Source organism: Lepisosteus platostomus, chromosome 17 (genome assembly GCF_059453375.1).
Source record: "Lepisosteus platostomus isolate fLepPlt1 chromosome 17, fLepPlt1.hap1, whole genome shotgun sequence".
Classification (NCBI taxonomy): Eukaryota; Metazoa; Chordata; class Actinopteri; order Semionotiformes; family Lepisosteidae; genus Lepisosteus; species Lepisosteus platostomus.
In genome coordinates this window covers 15,330,326-15,347,859 of record NC_142627.1, presented here as the reverse complement: position 1 = coordinate 15,347,859, position 17,534 = coordinate 15,330,326, and the positions used below count along the sequence as shown (strand labels likewise).

General features: G+C 34.2%; 1 protein-coding gene across 8 annotated transcripts in view; it reads left to right on the top strand.

The window, feature by feature from the left end:
* Nucleotides 1-17,534, top strand: part of kcnq5a (potassium voltage-gated channel, KQT-like subfamily, member 5a) — a 147,464-nt gene that overhangs the window by 91,421 nt on the left and 38,509 nt on the right. The window lies entirely within an intron of this gene.

The window sequence follows — 17,534 nt, the reverse complement described above, 5'->3', positions numbered from 1 at the left end:
ACTGTGATAAATCCCTCTTGCCTGCAAGAACATGCTCCGTTCTTAAAGTGGATTTTCAGTGCCCAAATCAGCATTCATTTTATCAGCTTTTTATTCCTTTGAAAAGTTCATTTGTAGGGTTTTTAAAGGAGAAATTCTTGCAGCTTGAAAATTATTTTTGTCTATGCAACTGTTGTCCAGATGTGTTGATTTACTTGTTCTTTTACAATGGAAAGTTACAAAAATGCGTTTTCCAGTTATGGCGTGGATCTAGAGAATTTACATGGTAATTTAGTTCTAACCCCATTTATAAATTGAAGGTATCTAAAGTAGATTTTTATGCACAGGCAAATCCTTGTGAATTTAAGCTTGTGAATTCTGTGCTTAGAGGCCCCTCATTATTAAAACGATTCCTAGAAGATTCTTATTTACTGTAAAACACAAGTACCACCTCACGAGTTGTGCAAAGCTTTTATGCTCACCTGCTGTCTCTTTAAAGATTTTACATTATTTCAGCAGGAGCCCTGTATCACTTCTTTGGCAGTTTTGCTGATGGCTTTATGTTTTAAAAGTATTAGTTAAGCATTTTTCCTTTTGGCAACGTTTAGTACTACAGTCTATGCCATTCTTCACTTTCTTAGTAAGTATGGGAGCAGTCTAATTGACTAATTGATACTAGAAAACTATGTTAAAATGATTGAGAAATAAATCTCAGCAGAAAAGTTAAAGTCCTCTGCAGTTGTACACTTGTCTCCTTGTTTTGCACGGCTATGTTCATCCTCAAAAGATTGCCCACACTTACACCTCCTTAAATGGGAATTTACTGTATTTATTATTTTCTCTGTTCACAATAAGGGAAAAGAGGAGCATGGTGAACAGTTGGTTAATTAATTGTAGGGAAGTATTATGTTTAAATATAATTGAGGTAATAGCACAAACTTAAGTAATCCCAGATATTTTGAAAGTGATTCTTTTAAGATGTGTGGTGTTACAACAGTAGACTTATTTTTATTTAGAAATACATAATAATAGCCCTGTACCTAATTAGAAAGCATTCCAGTTGGGTAGTTTTTCTATAGGAGAAAGCTATGGTTAAGATATTAACCAAGCATCAAATGATTTGTACATTCCATCTCTTCAAGGCCCAATTCAAAGAGTGAAATTCAAGGAATTCTAATTTTTAATTAATCATAATTTATCTAGCTGATGTTCTTTTTTCAAACTTTTATCTTCAATCAATTATGAACTGTAAAACATATTAGAATAATTTTCTATGATACCAACTGATGTGTTAACATTCTCGGTGACAGTTCCAGAGTGCAAATCATTGTATGACTAAAAATACAATTTTCACAGCTTCTGTTGATTTCGGCAAAACTAAAACACAGCCAGTGCTTAGTTTGTTGACACTAATAAACACAAAAAGACTTAACATCTGCATGGTGTGTTTTTTTGTTTGAGTGGTATACTAACCCCTTTTGTGTAGCTTTCATGTGTAGCTTTTTACCCTCTGTTTTCGAAAACCCACTTAAAGTGTTCCCCTGGATACCAAACAACTCTTCCTCATACAAACAGGCAGAATGTCCATAACTATGAGATTTGTATACTGCAATTAATCATTCTCCATGGAAAAACTTTATAAATCCCTTATTAGCCTACCCCAATTCAATCTGGCCTGCTGTGACAAGAATCAAAATCTCATTTAAGCCTCACTGTCTTCCTCTATGTGGATCATATTAAGCTTTATAGATTAGATTTTCTGTTTGTAGAAACTGATTGTGTGACTTCAGTGAGAATAGTTTACTGTGACAAATCCAGAGCTCTGATTGCTTCCCTGAAGTGTGATAGGCAGCAGTGAGTAGCGCAGAACAGAAATAAAAATGTTTAAACATAGTTATTTCTTATTAATCCACAGGCCTGTTGACAAGCTAGTGAAATGGCACTACTGTGCAGTTCTAAAGCTTTCTGTTGTAAACAGCATGTTGCACTTTAAAATCCCCTGTGCATCACTATAAATGACTTTGTCAACACACCAGAGTAACATTTACTTCATTTGCCTTGACATACAACAAAGATTAACATCTGCACTAATGGTTAAGTGAATTCCAGTGGGACAGAAAATAAAGTTTGATAAAATTCATTATAATCCTAAAAGCATTAGGCATATGGTCATTAGCACAGAATAAAGTACAAGGAACCTTGGTTTATAAAGGGGCTGAACACAAACTACAGATGTACCTCAAGGAACTTTGTGGTTCCTCTGGAAAATGGGCAAATGTTCACACCAGCTGCAGGAGTGAAAAGTGTGCAAAAAAGTGTACCACAGCTAGTATGACTGGTTGCAATCTTGCTTATCCCTAAATGAAACCAGCATGTGTACAGCACTTATAGCAATTGACTGTATATTGGAAAATTAGTTAATTACAGAATAAGCTGCTGCTTCTAATATTCAGACTCCTGCAGTTTCATGGCATGCAATCTTCAGCCTATTAAACTAATGAAGATTTTACTGCCACGTTGCCGGAAGAAGCCACAATGAAGACAGATTTGTGTCCCTTATTTTGTTGTAAATTGTGAGTGTATATTTTGCTGGTGGGAATAAGTTTAAACTCCTTTGAATGTACTATATTGTACTATATGTACTATATGTACTATATTTTCCTTTTTTGTTTGGTTTTATAAATGAGGTTCTCATAGAGGGTGTATATAGGCTCACATTTTTTTACAGATGTAAAAGTGTGGGTATTAAAGCATTGAAAGTAAAAGAAAAGGAGCTTGTATTCAGCTTGCTTGTACAACTGGTATTCAGTGATTTTTCAGTGTTAGGACCCAACAGTTAGTGAAGTGTCTTTTTGGTTTTGTACTCCCTGAGTGCAAATGGATAGGCTGGGTGTGAGTGGTTAACCTGGAATAAGGGAAACCTACTCAAAAGCATACTAAGCTGAATCATAAAGCAGTATTTTCAATACTACCATGGCACCTTTCTTTATGTGACTGTGATGTAGTGCTTTAAAGCAGTACTATAAATGTGTGAATTCTGTGGCATGCATCTGAGTGTGTCTGACCTTTTGGTGTTCATTCTGTGCTAAGCACCTTGTTCCTTTTTCAGAGTGCAAACTGCTTCTAGCTTTATCTGTGTAGGTGGCTCAATTTACAAACTTTTGCATGTGTGTTCTGAATCTTCTTTATAGTTGCAGGGATATTTTTAGAAGAAAAAAAGCCAAGGGGATAAACATGAAATTCAAATACTCACTCATTAGCCTTCAGAGATTATCATTTTTATTTTTATTTTAATTAGTTAAAATGGTCCAAAATGTTTTTTTATGGATTATCATTATGACAATCAAAAAGCAATCAAAAGTATCTTTTAAACTAAATAGGCAAAATTAGCTCGCTAGTATTTTTTACTGTTTTCAAATGATCTTTTGGATTTACATATACAGTACATACTGTATATTCCTGTAAGAGATGTCCATGGTACTCCAATAGTCAGCGACATAATAATTTGTTAATGTGTTAGGATGTGTCCAACCATTAAATAAAATTAACATATATCTAGCCTTAAAAAACATGTGGACTAAAATCTGCAGATCTACAATGCATTGCAAAGGTCATAACATTTTAAACATAATGAAGCATCAAAATTACATGTAGAATGTTTTAACAATTTAATCAAAGCCTCCACTATTGTTTTATATTATTAAAACTCCTTTTATTAATACAGCTTAGTTGAGTGAAACCAACCAAGATTGTGTTTAAGTAGTCTTTAAATCAAATCAATTAGAATATTAAAAAATGTGATCATAACAACTCAAAGTATGCTTCACATGACACTAATATATTTTGCTGTAGCTAATCCATCATTGTTACCAATCAAAGCTAATTTAGTCCATATCAGGCATTCCTTTTCATTAACATCATTTGTTCCTGTCTCCATTAAGCTATACAAAAACTAAACAAAAGACTATGTTTTTTTCTGCAAATAGATCTGTCAGGATTATCTAAAAAATAAATGTTAGCTTAAATTAAAATGCCTCTGTAGAACACTAACATAGAATTGTATTCCTGCATTAAGAAGAAGAAACACTGATTCTGAAGAGTAGTAATAAGTAAACGTAATTTGATATATCTAAGGCTTTTGTACAGCATTGTATGTCACAGACTTAAGACTTGTTTTTCATGTCTGCCAGGTGATCAGGCTGTTCAGCTTCTGGACATGAAAAGAGTGTTTCAGGTGCAGTCCTAGTCTTAACTTTTGAATTAAAGAAATGTATCAAAGGAAAAGGTCAAGGCTGTTTCTCTTCCATGTATATTTTCCATCCACCATTCAACCTCTTAAAGTGTTTTCCTCTGCTCAACACCATTTCTAGGCAACAGTATTCACTGCACCTTAAACAACAGTGAATAAGAAGGCCTGGCTGTTCAGTTTCAAGCTGCTCTGGACTTGTTCTTCTGAGTGTGTTTGGTGTCTGAATTGATGGCTTATTTGATTTAGATGTGCAGCCCGTTTCTGGGAACAACACTACAGTCTCTTTTAACCATTCACTATTGTTTCCACTCATTCTTGGAGAAGCCACATCAACCATTTACACCAAACATAGCTGTTTATATTTTTAGTGCATTAATACTTAATATTTTTGCCTTAACTAACCTGATGTAAGAACTGGCAAGACTACTGAACGGATTTTCATAAACCAGGAAAGGGTAAAGAGATCTGACTTGGCTGCTGTTTCCATGATGAAATCATTCTTCTTAATCATAGGTTCACATAAGACTTTGCATTGCCAAAAATACACTTATGCATTTTTGAAAAAAAAAGTTCAGAATAACAAGAGTTGACCTGAGGTAGTGGAACCAAGCAATATTAATTCTGTCGGTCAAAATGATGATGATAAGTGTTTCCTTGCAAAAAATAAAAATAGACTGGTATTGCTAGTGTTTAAAACTAAAATATAACAATTCCAAAACAAGTATTTGGAATTTTTTTGGTACTGTTATGATGTAGTTAAAAAGGAATGAAAAACACTTTTGCAAGATATGAATAATGTCTTAAATTTCATTACCAGCTTGAGTATTTATTACAAATAAAGTTCTGCGAGTTACACTTTTGTATCATTCTGTTGTGTGTTATCACGGAACACTGCAAATACCTTATATTACCAACAAGCAGTAAAGATGGAGTGAAGTCCTTTATAGTTTTTTTTTCTTCAAATATGATAAAACCTAGTAATATATTAAATTAGATGTATATATAATTAATAAAAATGTATATTGATTATATTGTTTTAAGTTGAACATGCAGATTTAAAAAATGTAGCATGAGATTCTTAATGAGTAACATGTTTAATGTAAATTGCATTTAATTATACGTTTAAATTAGTGTAGGATAAAGATAAGTCATTGTCTGCTGTTATCACTGTAGCATAACTCAGTTTTAATTATTATTTAATATTATTTAATAATTAATTAATTATGACAATGCAATAATTGAACATTGATAGTAGACAATATGCATTTGATTAGAGTAAATTACTTTGGCTCAGACTGATGTTTGTAGTGAAAGTGTAGAAAGACGTTAGATAAATCACATGGATTTGGACCCAGCAAGGGCTCCAGCTGGACACCTGCCCATTTAAGGCGTTATTTTTACAAACATTTTAATTTTTCATGTATTCGTATGTATGGACAATATCAAAATACCCAAATGTGCAAAATGCACAGGAACCTGAACAGTTTATTTTCATATACTGTACAATAAAATGCATTGTTTATAAAAACATTAACATGCAACTCTTGCAAATCGCTAAAAAAACTAACATTTTGATCGTATTTTGCACTTGAATTTTGACTTTGAACTTGTGAATAAAAAAATATTGAGTTCATATTTGGTCTTGCAGCACATAATAAAGAAATTAAATTTAGAAGTCATTTTATGTATTTGTTTTTTCTTGGTTTCATCAGCCTGACATGAGTAAAATTAACTTAGTGTACCATGAGCCAAAGTGAGGCATTCTGTTATTAATCATTGTGTTAGTGGAGCGCAATTAATTTTAAGGACCACTGCATTACTTAACATTCAAAAACCTGGGCACCCTCAATTTCAATGATGAAAACGTTATTTTTTTCCAATTTGTCTTATCTTCAGCAAGCGACTTAACAGCTTGTCTAGTCTAAGCCTGTTTTACCAATTCCAGTCTCACATATAACCCAAACAGAGATCAGCAAATATCTTTAATAATTAACTGTCTGCACCCCATGTGACAATAAGCACTAATGTAGAATGCTCAGCTCAAATTAATTTTAAAATAGAAAATAAAATCCACCTTGAAAACTGTAAGCTACATGATAAAATATTAAAATTTTCTATTTAATAATTGGAATAATTAAATAGATAATAATTGGAATAATTCTTATAACGTTAACACTGTCTTTTTATTCAGGATGAACTTTCAGTGGGATTTCTGCATACAGTAGTTCATTCTTCACAAGTTAGGGCTTGGTGTTTCTGAAATGAAATGTTGACTGTCTTTTTTTTAGTGATGTTTGGACTTATAAAGATTCATTGCATCAGGTGCGTCATACAAAGATATAAACAGATATAAATCTATCCAAAATGTTGTGTCAAACTAGATCCCATAGCATTGTAAAATTGCTTGAGGAAAGTCAAAGTTAGCATAGCTGCTCCACATGTCCAACACTGTGAGCTGTAAGGCCAAGGATGGATCAAGTACCTCTTTCTGGAGCTGCACATACAGTATGTGAAAAATATAACAAACAAAATGATAGTATATATTTGTTTTGTACAGATAACTTGTTTTTTAGACAAGTCAGAAAACATCGATTTCAAGTACATCTTCTGAAAAATAGAAAGTTAAATGAAAATTTATTTGTGCAAGAAATTCCCTCTTCATTACACAATATGGGTATAATTACTTGTGTAAATACTTGTATTTATAATATAAATACTTGTGTGAATATCTTGATTGGACAGGTAAAGCTTTTCTGATAAAACCTGTGATTTAGGACCTTACCTGTGTTCTGTGATACAAATTTTGCTTATATAACGAGCACTTTAGATTTAACAAGCAACATATTACTCATTAACCCCAGTGTTTAGGTACTGCTGTTTTTACACTGAAGCAGGTGCTGGAGCTCTTACAGTGATCAGTTTGCATGAAAATTCATCAGCTCTTATCTAATCATCTTTGCAAAAGAGGCTGTAGTGAAAGTGTACAGTCTGTTTTCTTTTTTTTATTCATGCCCCTTCTTAGTACCACTCGATAGCAGTTTTATGATCACAGTTTATTCTGTTAAATACTGAGTGGGATAATCAAGAGGAATATTAAAATTCAATGGATACATTCTATTTTTATAGGCTCCCAGACACCCTTTGTGTTGAGGAGCTCCAGTTTTGCTGATCACGAGAGAGCAAATGTTACTCAAGAGAGTGATACATGTAGCAACAATGAAAAAAATGTTGGTCGTTATCTAAACAGATACTGCAGTAAAAGTATGATGCCTTTGGTAATATAAAAATAATTATGTCATATATAAATTTATATATCAAAAACAATTATGGATGGGCATCATCAGGGCTTGTGAAGGTGTAATCCTATTGTATCACAAGCCCTAATGACTTAATACTTTGAAGAATGCCTGCTTATACTGAAAAATTTAATCTTTGAGGAGGGAATTTTAAGGAATGAATTATCAATGCTATTACAATAAAAAAATAAGATTTTTAGAGGTTTTCTCTCTAAACCATGGGTCTCTAATCTTGATCCACATACTAGGGGGCCGGTGTGTCTGCAATAGGTCTAGGTCTTTTAAGAACAGCAGGAACTGAAGACCAATCTATTGGTAAATAAGTTGAATTAAGCCAATAACAAGCTGATTAAAGTAAAGATTCCGCTGGCTGACAACACTGTAGACGTACTGGCACTCCAGGACCATGACTGAGAATCCCCAATCTATAAGAGTCATAGAATCAAAACTTCTCAAAACTGAAGCATACTGCCATATACAGTACAATAGTACAAATCTCAGTGGAACTATTATTTACATTTATGTAAATCTCAAAGGTAGTGATAGGAACTAAATATGCTGGCTTCAAGTACTATTACTGTTAGCTGTAAAACATAAATGAACTTGCAACAAAATAAGAAATAAACTAAATGTTTAAGGGTTTTTGGTAGGCAGAGGGTAATATATCCTTTCTTTAATCCTACATCAGAAATTTTTCTTAGTCTGATGAGTTTCACAAGTCTTTGAAGACCAAAGAATACCATAAAAAGGAAATTTCTCTGCAGCAGTTGTCAGTGGTAATGCAACTGCGCAAAGAATTGTTTAATGTCACTGAGCACAATGCTAAAGTTTTTAATCCATACTCTCATTTCAACTAATAGCTTTCATGAGAGAACTCAATTTTTTATCACCTGAATGCATAACTTGGGTTAATTTGTTATCACACTTGCAGAATAGTACTGCAAGTGTTTGTCTAACTACTTTGTCCTGACTCTTCTCCTATATGCATATTTCTCTGGGTCTTTGTGCACTTAAATAACTTGTGTTATGCAGCATTAAAGACACAAGACTTTTGCTAGATCTGCTCAAAGCTTTTATTTTTAATAGGGGATTTTTAGATCAGGTTTAGTTTTGTCTTACAAAGCTCCATAGACTGTTTTTATCCAAAAATAAAGGTACAGTACCTAAACAAAACTAGCCTCTTTACCCCTGTGTAGCCTCAGGCAAGCCTTTAAGGGACAGAATGTTTCCAGGCTAATGAAAGTGAAGAGGGAGGTAAAACAATGAGGTAAAATCTGACTGTGGAATTTGAGTAGAATACTTTTGAGTTTACAGAGCAAAGATAAAAAAAAGAATTAAAAAGGCCATTATTTTTTTCATTAAATTCTGTACTTTGAGAGTTTTTTTAGACAAAATATGAGATTCTTTTGTTGTATTTTATATTACTATATAGTTTTATGAAATGGTCATATAAAAGGCATTAAATATACTTTAGTTTTGATATCATAGTAGAAAATACAGCGTGTTAACTATCTTAGTGTGAAATATAGTCAATTCAAATGAAGCAAGTGCTTTGCTTTTAATTCTAAAAACAATACAAATCTATTAAGCCCTATAAGCAACACGTGAAAATTCTAAAGCCGGCTGATTAATTTGAATCCCATGTCATTTTGGAGTCTATTGTATTTACCCACTACATAACTTCTTATCATACAAAGTCTGTGCACACTTAGGATTTATGAATGAACTGTGTCCTGAAAAAACATTCATAGTACATGTAACCTTCATTGTGTTAGAATTGCACTGGTCAGGAAGTATTAAACAAGCAAAGAAATTAGACTGGAACAGAAAGATTGTCTTTTTCTTCACTGTTACAGTTGAGAGAACACTGATGCAATTGTTTTGTTTTCTTAATAAAACAGTTCATTTCATACAATTAAATGAAGCTTTTCATTGATGACCAGGGGTTATTAGACATTTAACTGGGTTTCAGAACAGGTGAGGTAAAAGAACTATAGGAAAAAGTATTTAATATTCAACACGCACACTGAGCTGCACATGAAAAGGCTGGGTGTACTACACAAACATCTTAGGTCATCATGCACATTACTCCAGCCCGTCTGACGCTGTCTTTGCAAAGGCAGATGTTTATTTTATCACTATACTAATACCCATTCTAAGAGTGGATTTTCTTATGGTTTAGAAAAGTTGCTTTTTTTCTAAAATGCTTCATATGCAGTCAAATGGTGCCTGACATCTGTTTAACACAGCTACATGAAGTCAGAGGAAAAAGGGCAAGCCTGGGAATTAGAGCTGATGGAAACCTGATGGTGATGCTGCGTGTGCCAGTGTAGTTTATTAACCTTGTCAGCTGTTAGACGCTTTTTTATCTGGATCCTGTTAAAGTAGGATTTGTATTCATCTCATGGAAAAGAGCTTTCTTTTCCCTAATAGTAAAAGTCTACTGGCTCACATCTTCAAAGCCACTCAAGTCTGCTACATCATGGAAATTTGGCTGGAGTTTTGGGGCTTCTGGTGATGTAAAATTCAGTTTAGATCATTAGAGTCTGACAAAGTTATGTTTGTCCCATTGCCTTCTGCAAACTGTATGGTTAAGCATTTATGTCTATTAATTAAAAACCTGTTGTGTTCCTGTAACCAATTTCAAGGTGCAAATGGACAGTGAGCCACATACTGTAGTTAGCCTAATAAAATTATTCCGAAATGAATAGATCACAGCAGGCAGACTAATTTTGTGCTTGCTCTGCATGTTCTTTTTAACAGCAAAAATCTGTCCTGCTGTGAACATAATTTGTAATCATCCATCAATAGTATGAGAGAAATCGGCTTCCATATATTTCAGCGTATCAGTGTAAAAAAGTACTGACAAATTTTTTTCTTAGCTTAAATAACTTTGAACTGGTCACGCCAGTCATGCTCATGCACATATGCACTGCCTGGTACATACAGCTCTTTGGATGGAAACAGACCTTTTCGTAGTGGTGCAAAAGGCAAAAGTTTTATCTTCTTCTATAAGGATGAGATGGCTGGTGTCCACAGACAACATCCTTTTTTCACAGTTGTAAAGGTCTTGTAATTGTAATTGAGTGCGTACAGTAGTTGTAATTGAATGCCATTCACCAGTAAGAGTTTGCAGAATTGAAAACTTTACCTTTTGAAGAATATAAGAAGTATGTTCCCTATTAAATAAAAACCCATGCACCAAACACAGACTTCAGTCTCCAAACCTCACAGAAAAAAAAACCTACAAAAGAACACGAAATTTAAGGCTTTTCAGATAAAACACATTTACTGCAGGGGGATAATGAGTACCTCCAGACCTGCTTCTCCAACATACACACCTGTCAGAGCCAGAAGAATTAAACAGGGGAATTGGTGCCAATCGAAGCAGCAGCATATCCTTTTCTGGCATCATTGCAGTTTGCAGGCACCCCACAAGTCACACAAGTTTCACTAAAGGCGAAGAGAACCTTGGCTGACTAGTCCACTTTATCCCAGGAGCACTCAGTATCACTGCTGTCATGCACCAGGCTCAAACCAGTGACGTCAGGGCTATGGGCTAAAACTGTGTTCCAGGCAAGCAGTTGGTTAAGCCAGCTACATGGTTTTAAATTTTTTAGATGGCTTGAAAGTCCGATTTGATCTAGGTCTCTGTTGATTGATTATTCATAAACTTTTTTTATTTTACTACAATTTCTGCAGCATTTAATTCTACAGTACCTAGTATGACTCAAAATATTTTTTACCTTACGTTTTCTAATTACGCATAAAGACTGTGCAAACTTACAGCATTCGTGACTATATGTATTTTAGATGATATATTCACCAAATGCATGAACTCTTGTCATAGAGTCAGGGTTTATATAAAGACCCATTTCCTGCAATTTTCTCTTTGGTTTGGTGAATTTTTGTCAAAGCAAGCAGTTTTATGAGACCCAGCTTTGTTTGCAAAGTGTTAGATTAACAGTGCTAAAGTGGTATTTTGTACATTTTTTACATTTCTCACAAGGATGAAGCATTACTATGTCACAGAAAGAAAGCCACCTTTAAGCAATAGGAAAGGCAACTGTTTGCTTTTCTTATATGATCTTGGGTACAGTGGAAATGAAGGGAATGCACAGCCCACACCCATTAAAAAAATTCCAAAGGCAAAGTGATAGTTCCAGAAAATCTTTCCATTTCCGTAAATGTTGGAGAGTGAGTGGTGTGTGGCTTGAAAAGTTTTTTAGGGGGTGATTTTTCCATTAGATCTTTAAGACTGTGTTTTATTACGCTGCATATCTGAATGATTTAATTGATAGACAATTCTTAAGGCAGTCAGTAGCACCAATGTAATATAAGGAACAGAATGCAACACATTACTCATCACACAGATAAAACTCTGTCTTTTTATGAAAAGAAAAATACTTTTGTTTTCACGTAGGCTTTTTATTGCTCCAATTTTCTATAAATTGGTGAAATTGTACGGATCTAGAAAACCAAAGTTTAAAGATCTTAAACAAATGCTGTCTTGGATCAGAGGAATATTAGGAAATGAATAGAAGCTCAACTGATACTCAGTGGAAAATTAATAAAATAACTGATAAAGATAAAAGTATTGAACTATCCTGCTTAAAACCCATGCCTTCAAATGGTTCTTAAAACAGAATATAAATTCAGTTTGACCCAAGTAATTAATCTACAGTTAGAAACCTTGGCTAGATTCTGTTTTGTCAAGTAGTTGCTTAGATATAAAACCTTATGTTTTGTATAACTGATTGTGCTATAAAATATTGTACCCAACTTTATAAACAGTTGGATTATAAGGTAATAAAGTGTTGGCAAATACATGTACAGTGTCTTTCTTTCTCTATCTCTCTTTTAAACCTTGTCCAAAGTAAAGTCATTTGATTTATCAGTTATACTACTTGGATTAGAAACAGAAAAAACACAACAGAAGATTTTCTTCTTACCTAGTTTGACCTTCAGTTAAAATACTAATTATAAGGCAGTCATAACAAAGCTGAATGCTTTAAAAGCCATGGGACCTCCAATTTATATGTTTAATTTTTAGTGGTAGATATTGGGCTACAGTAAGGATTTATGCTGCTCTTGTCAGTCAATCATTTTTACCAGCTATGTTTGATAGGTGAACAGAAATAATTTGAGTGGCCTTCAGTGTTTATCAGTTTTGAAATGGTTTAAAGATAACATAGATGAAAGGCCTGAGTATTACTTAGGAGACTTAGGAATAAAAATATATGCTGTAGGTGTAGCTATTTAAATAGAAGAAAGGAGAAAAGCGGTTGTAGTAAAAACTCAGAGGAAAGATGAAAGCAGTCATTGTGTTGGACCCATTGTCTGTTTGTGTTGTAGCATTGACAAGTAACAGGTCCTTTCAGTGCACATGAATTAGAAGATTATTATTACTGTGTGGTCCATACTTGGTCTTGTCCAGATCTGCAGTTAGGTGCAAATGATAAATTGAATCAGTCATTATTCAGCCAGATTCTTATCATGTTAATGGTCTGCAGCGTAATTAAAATATGGTAGAACAAGCAAAATTGAAATATTAATATATTTAGAACAACTTATTATTAACTACATAAGTTAAACTGATTTTTACTTCATTAACTCCCCTTGAATTAAGTTTATACAACATGCAGTTATTAGAATGAAAGGTTTCAGATTGTTCTTTGGAAGTAGAGCGTGTAAGTAATAAGTGACCAATATATTCTATAAAATGGTAACAGTAATAAAATGAACAGTTATATAACAATCATAACAATGTTATAAAAAGGTTAATGCCACATTGAAAAGTAAAACGAAGAAATAATGTTTCTGCTAAAGCACCTTTTTCAGATATGAGCAATGTCACCTTTCCTCACAGCTGAAGCAGCCTCTACAGCTGAAACATTGTTTTTCTTCTTTCTAATTTTCAGCATAGAATAAACCTTTGCTCATTCTAATGTAACCAATACACACTGACATTTCTCCCAACTCAAACCTCCACAATAATAAAATGCTATTTGAGGGTTTATAAAACATTTATAATCAGTGGATTCAGCACCCTGGACAGCTCACAGCCCTGTAACCTTGGCTTCTAAATTTATTTTGCCCTGATGTCTTTCAGGAGATAACCGGTTGAATACATTGGATGAGTATATTCCAGGTGCTGAGAATTATCTGAGGCTTTTTTTAAGAATGGTTACAAATGAGTACCTGTGCTGCTCATCTTGTTTTTCAGTAGATTATTGATTCAAGGATCTGATCCAACTGCTTGTTGAAGTCAGAATATCAGCAGTGACATGGCTGTGTAGTGTATTCCATACTTCCGCAACTCTTTGTGTAAAGGATTGTTCTCAGTTTGGTGTGCAAGAATTACTTTTGACAGAAGAAAAAGTTGATTTTGAAGGCTGATCCCAGATGTCCTCAAAGACAACCAATATAAGCATCTTTTTAATGATTGTTAAAAGCTAGGTTCCCAACTCCAATGTCATGAATCAAGCCTCACTATTATAATTCTCCACAGTGGGCAAAGTAGAAAATATGATTTTTCAAGAAAGGACATTTAAAGCATATTTCCCCCAAAATCAATTCAATGGATGATGTAGAGTACAGAAGGATTCTGTGTCTAGAAAAAAATATTTGGACTTTAATTAAACTAATTATATATGATTAAATACATCCTTCTGTTTGTCTTTATATATTGATTTTTGCATAAAGGTTAAGGGCCATTCATAAAAAAATTATAACATCTGATTTGCTGCAGACTTAAGATACCACCCGCAGAATAAGAAAATAATGAGAAACAGGCTTATGTCATTTTCAGTGGAGAAAAACAGGAGGAACATCGGCTTAATTTTTAACCTTCTGTTCTGTGGATACTTTCATCTTTTTAGAATTCATTCTTAGCATTAAGAACTTTCTTAATCAAGGTTTAAGAAATGAAAAGTCCTATATTAAGTTATCTTTAAATGAAATACGTTTGAGAGGCAAATGTTTATAAAATACTTTTTTACAATGCTGCCTGTCAGATATTACTGTCCCTAAGGGACAGTCAGTAGTGCAATGTTAAAACTGCAGTCTTGCATACTTTCATAAAGCATGTGTTTTTCAGCATAAAGGGAGTGTATTTTAGACTTAAGGCATCCAGCTATATTTATCATTCTACTTTAGCTGATGTCTGGGTACCAAGACATTGTGCATCATCAGATGTTGATCAGGTCACTGCGGTGCATTACACGTACAACAGCCAAATACAGCAGCATTCTTAATGACTCCAATGATTAAATAATCAACATTATAGCAAGGTAAGTCAGTAAAACCAATATTTCCCTTTTACCAGAGTTTATATAACCACATTATAACAGAATAAGAATTAAGGTGTGATAGCTTTGAAGGTGGAATACATGACAAATTAAAGATTTACCTTCACAGATGTACAGTATGCGAGTACAGTATCTACCATCAATGTACTTAAAGCATAAACCAAAAAAAAACAAACTTGCATAACACTGTAATATGAATTGAAGCCATTATGACAGCCAAACTGTTTTTAGCTCACACAAATGCAGCAAACACTGAATGGCACATGGCAGTTAGGAACATATGTGTATGCAATTAAACCACTATGCAAATCTATGAGGGAGAGCAGGCAGTCAGGAAAGATGACATTGACACCTGAGTGCAAAAGTGTCTTAGAAAACTCTGCTAAAGTGGGAAAAGACCGCTGGTGTATGCTCTCTGCCTTTTGGGATGAATAAGACGAGCAGGTTTTTTAATCTTTTTTGCCCAGTATTAAAGGCTTTCCAAGGGCATTGTGTGGAATTTGCTAATTACTGCGCCTGTGGAGTAACACAGATATTCCAAAATAAACTGCAGAATATACAAGGATCTCAGAAGTTTACACAGAATGGGAGCAGCCTAATGAAATTAGCCTCTTTAGTATTTATGTTGACATTTATTTTATCAGAGTCAAATGCAGTGATGGAACTGGAATCAATTAAACATGACTCTGTGTCTGTCGTGTTCTCAATTTAATAAACGGCCACATTTTTCCCCAGCTGCTAATTATTGATGAACGATGGGACCGTTTGCCCAAGTTTGCAAATTGTAGATTTCAGTTTTAACACTAAAATAACACAGGCAAAATCTGAGCTGGATGAGTTTCATCTTAGGTTGTTTCTGGGGAAATTTCTTAAGAGAATTTGGTTCATTTTAGCCATCTGTAAATCTCAACAGTAAAAGAAGGACCGTAGGATTTAAGTGCCAGGCTGTTGTTATGACATGCTGTGTAGCCTAAAAGCAGCCAAAGTACACCAGCCTATTTCCCAGCAGGAGAGCGCTTTTTAAAAAGACAGTTGAAAGCTTTTGAAATGGAAATTGATCACCTTAGATTTATGGTACTCCTTTAAAGACATAAGCTGTGTCAGTGAGCTGCTTTTGCAGTTCAATATTTAATAAAAGAAATCATTACAGATGTCAGGCATATATTAGCAGTGCCAAAAGAATGTCCAGGCATACAGTCAGTGTAAAAGAGCCAGACATACTAGAAGCAGCAGACTTCCTCACAAACATTCCATGACACGCAGCTCTAACCCTCTGCACCCTACAGCCCAACATAATATTCGTCCTCAGCTCCGCCCCAACAACCTCCTCTGCCAGTGTATGAAAAAGGATCTGACAGGACTGGTACTGTGCTGGTCAGGGGGAGAGGTGCAGAAACCGTCGGGAGGAAAAAGATGACCTCACTCAGTGTCTGAACTCCGGCTCTCCTTGGGTTACTAGAAAAACCGCAGCAGGAAAACAAGATCTCACAGAACCGCTAGGCCTTGACCCTGCATTCACGACCCTTTACACCGACATTTTCAAAGGAGAAGTCCCCCCTCTTACTACTGCTTTCATCTGTTCCATAAATCACAATCCTATATGAGGCTCGAAGGCAGTTTAATAGTCATACTTAAAAAATTAAGTACAACAGCTGGTTTAGTGTTGTGTCTGAACTGACTGAACTGGCCACTGGAATAAATGAACAAGTAATTCCATAAGATTACACTAATATACAATAAAGCTATTTCTCATTGAGACCTGTATTGTTGCATACTGCGCTTTCAGGTACTCCGAGTTATTCTCTATGGGAAATATTATCAACACTCATGCGGAATTCTGCATAATTCCAAAATTCCATTGAATTACCATGAAGAAATGTAGCTTCATTTGAACACATCTAATCATATTGCAGTGATGTTTGTGCTTGAAATTGATCAAGCACATTGATTATTCCCATAACTAAACAGCTGCCAAAAAAAAGCTCAGTTTTCTACTGTCAAACCTGGAGATTTATTTCCTTCACAAGCACTGGTGTGGAAAGGAATAAATATTTTTTTAATACACACAAAGAGCTGATTGCAACGTTAGCAATAATGAAGCCATTACATAACTCAAGGAGGAAGTCAAATTGCCAACTGACTATGCTAATTTTGTTATTATTCCAAGGTACCTTTGCAAATCAATTAACAGTCAAATCAAATAAATCACTTTGTGATAAGACAAAAGACATATAATATTCATTTCCATACACAAAGGCAACATCAGCGTACTATAAGCTTTAAGTTTTATTTATGTTTTAGCAAAGTCATCATCCATTACATGATTTTCTCTCATGCAAAACTTTTGTTTTAGGGTTATTTTTAAAGAAGTGGGAGACCACACACTCTATGTGTTTTCAGTTGTACATAGATCCAGATGTGCTTTTGTAATTGAGCATTAATAGTAATCCATATTTAAAGGTTTGTCTGATGGTTCCAAGCACTAAAGAGGCAGCAGAAAGAACGCAAACTCTTTAGCACCACCTGTAATAAGATACAGTACTCATGTCTTCAGTTTCAGACAGAAAAAGGTAATTAGGAGCTCAGAAAATATTAAACACAGATGTACTGAGAGTATTTGTATAAAGCATTCAATAATTCAAAATTCAACTGTTATAATTCAGACAATATTACGTTTTGGACAGTGACCCTCTTTATATT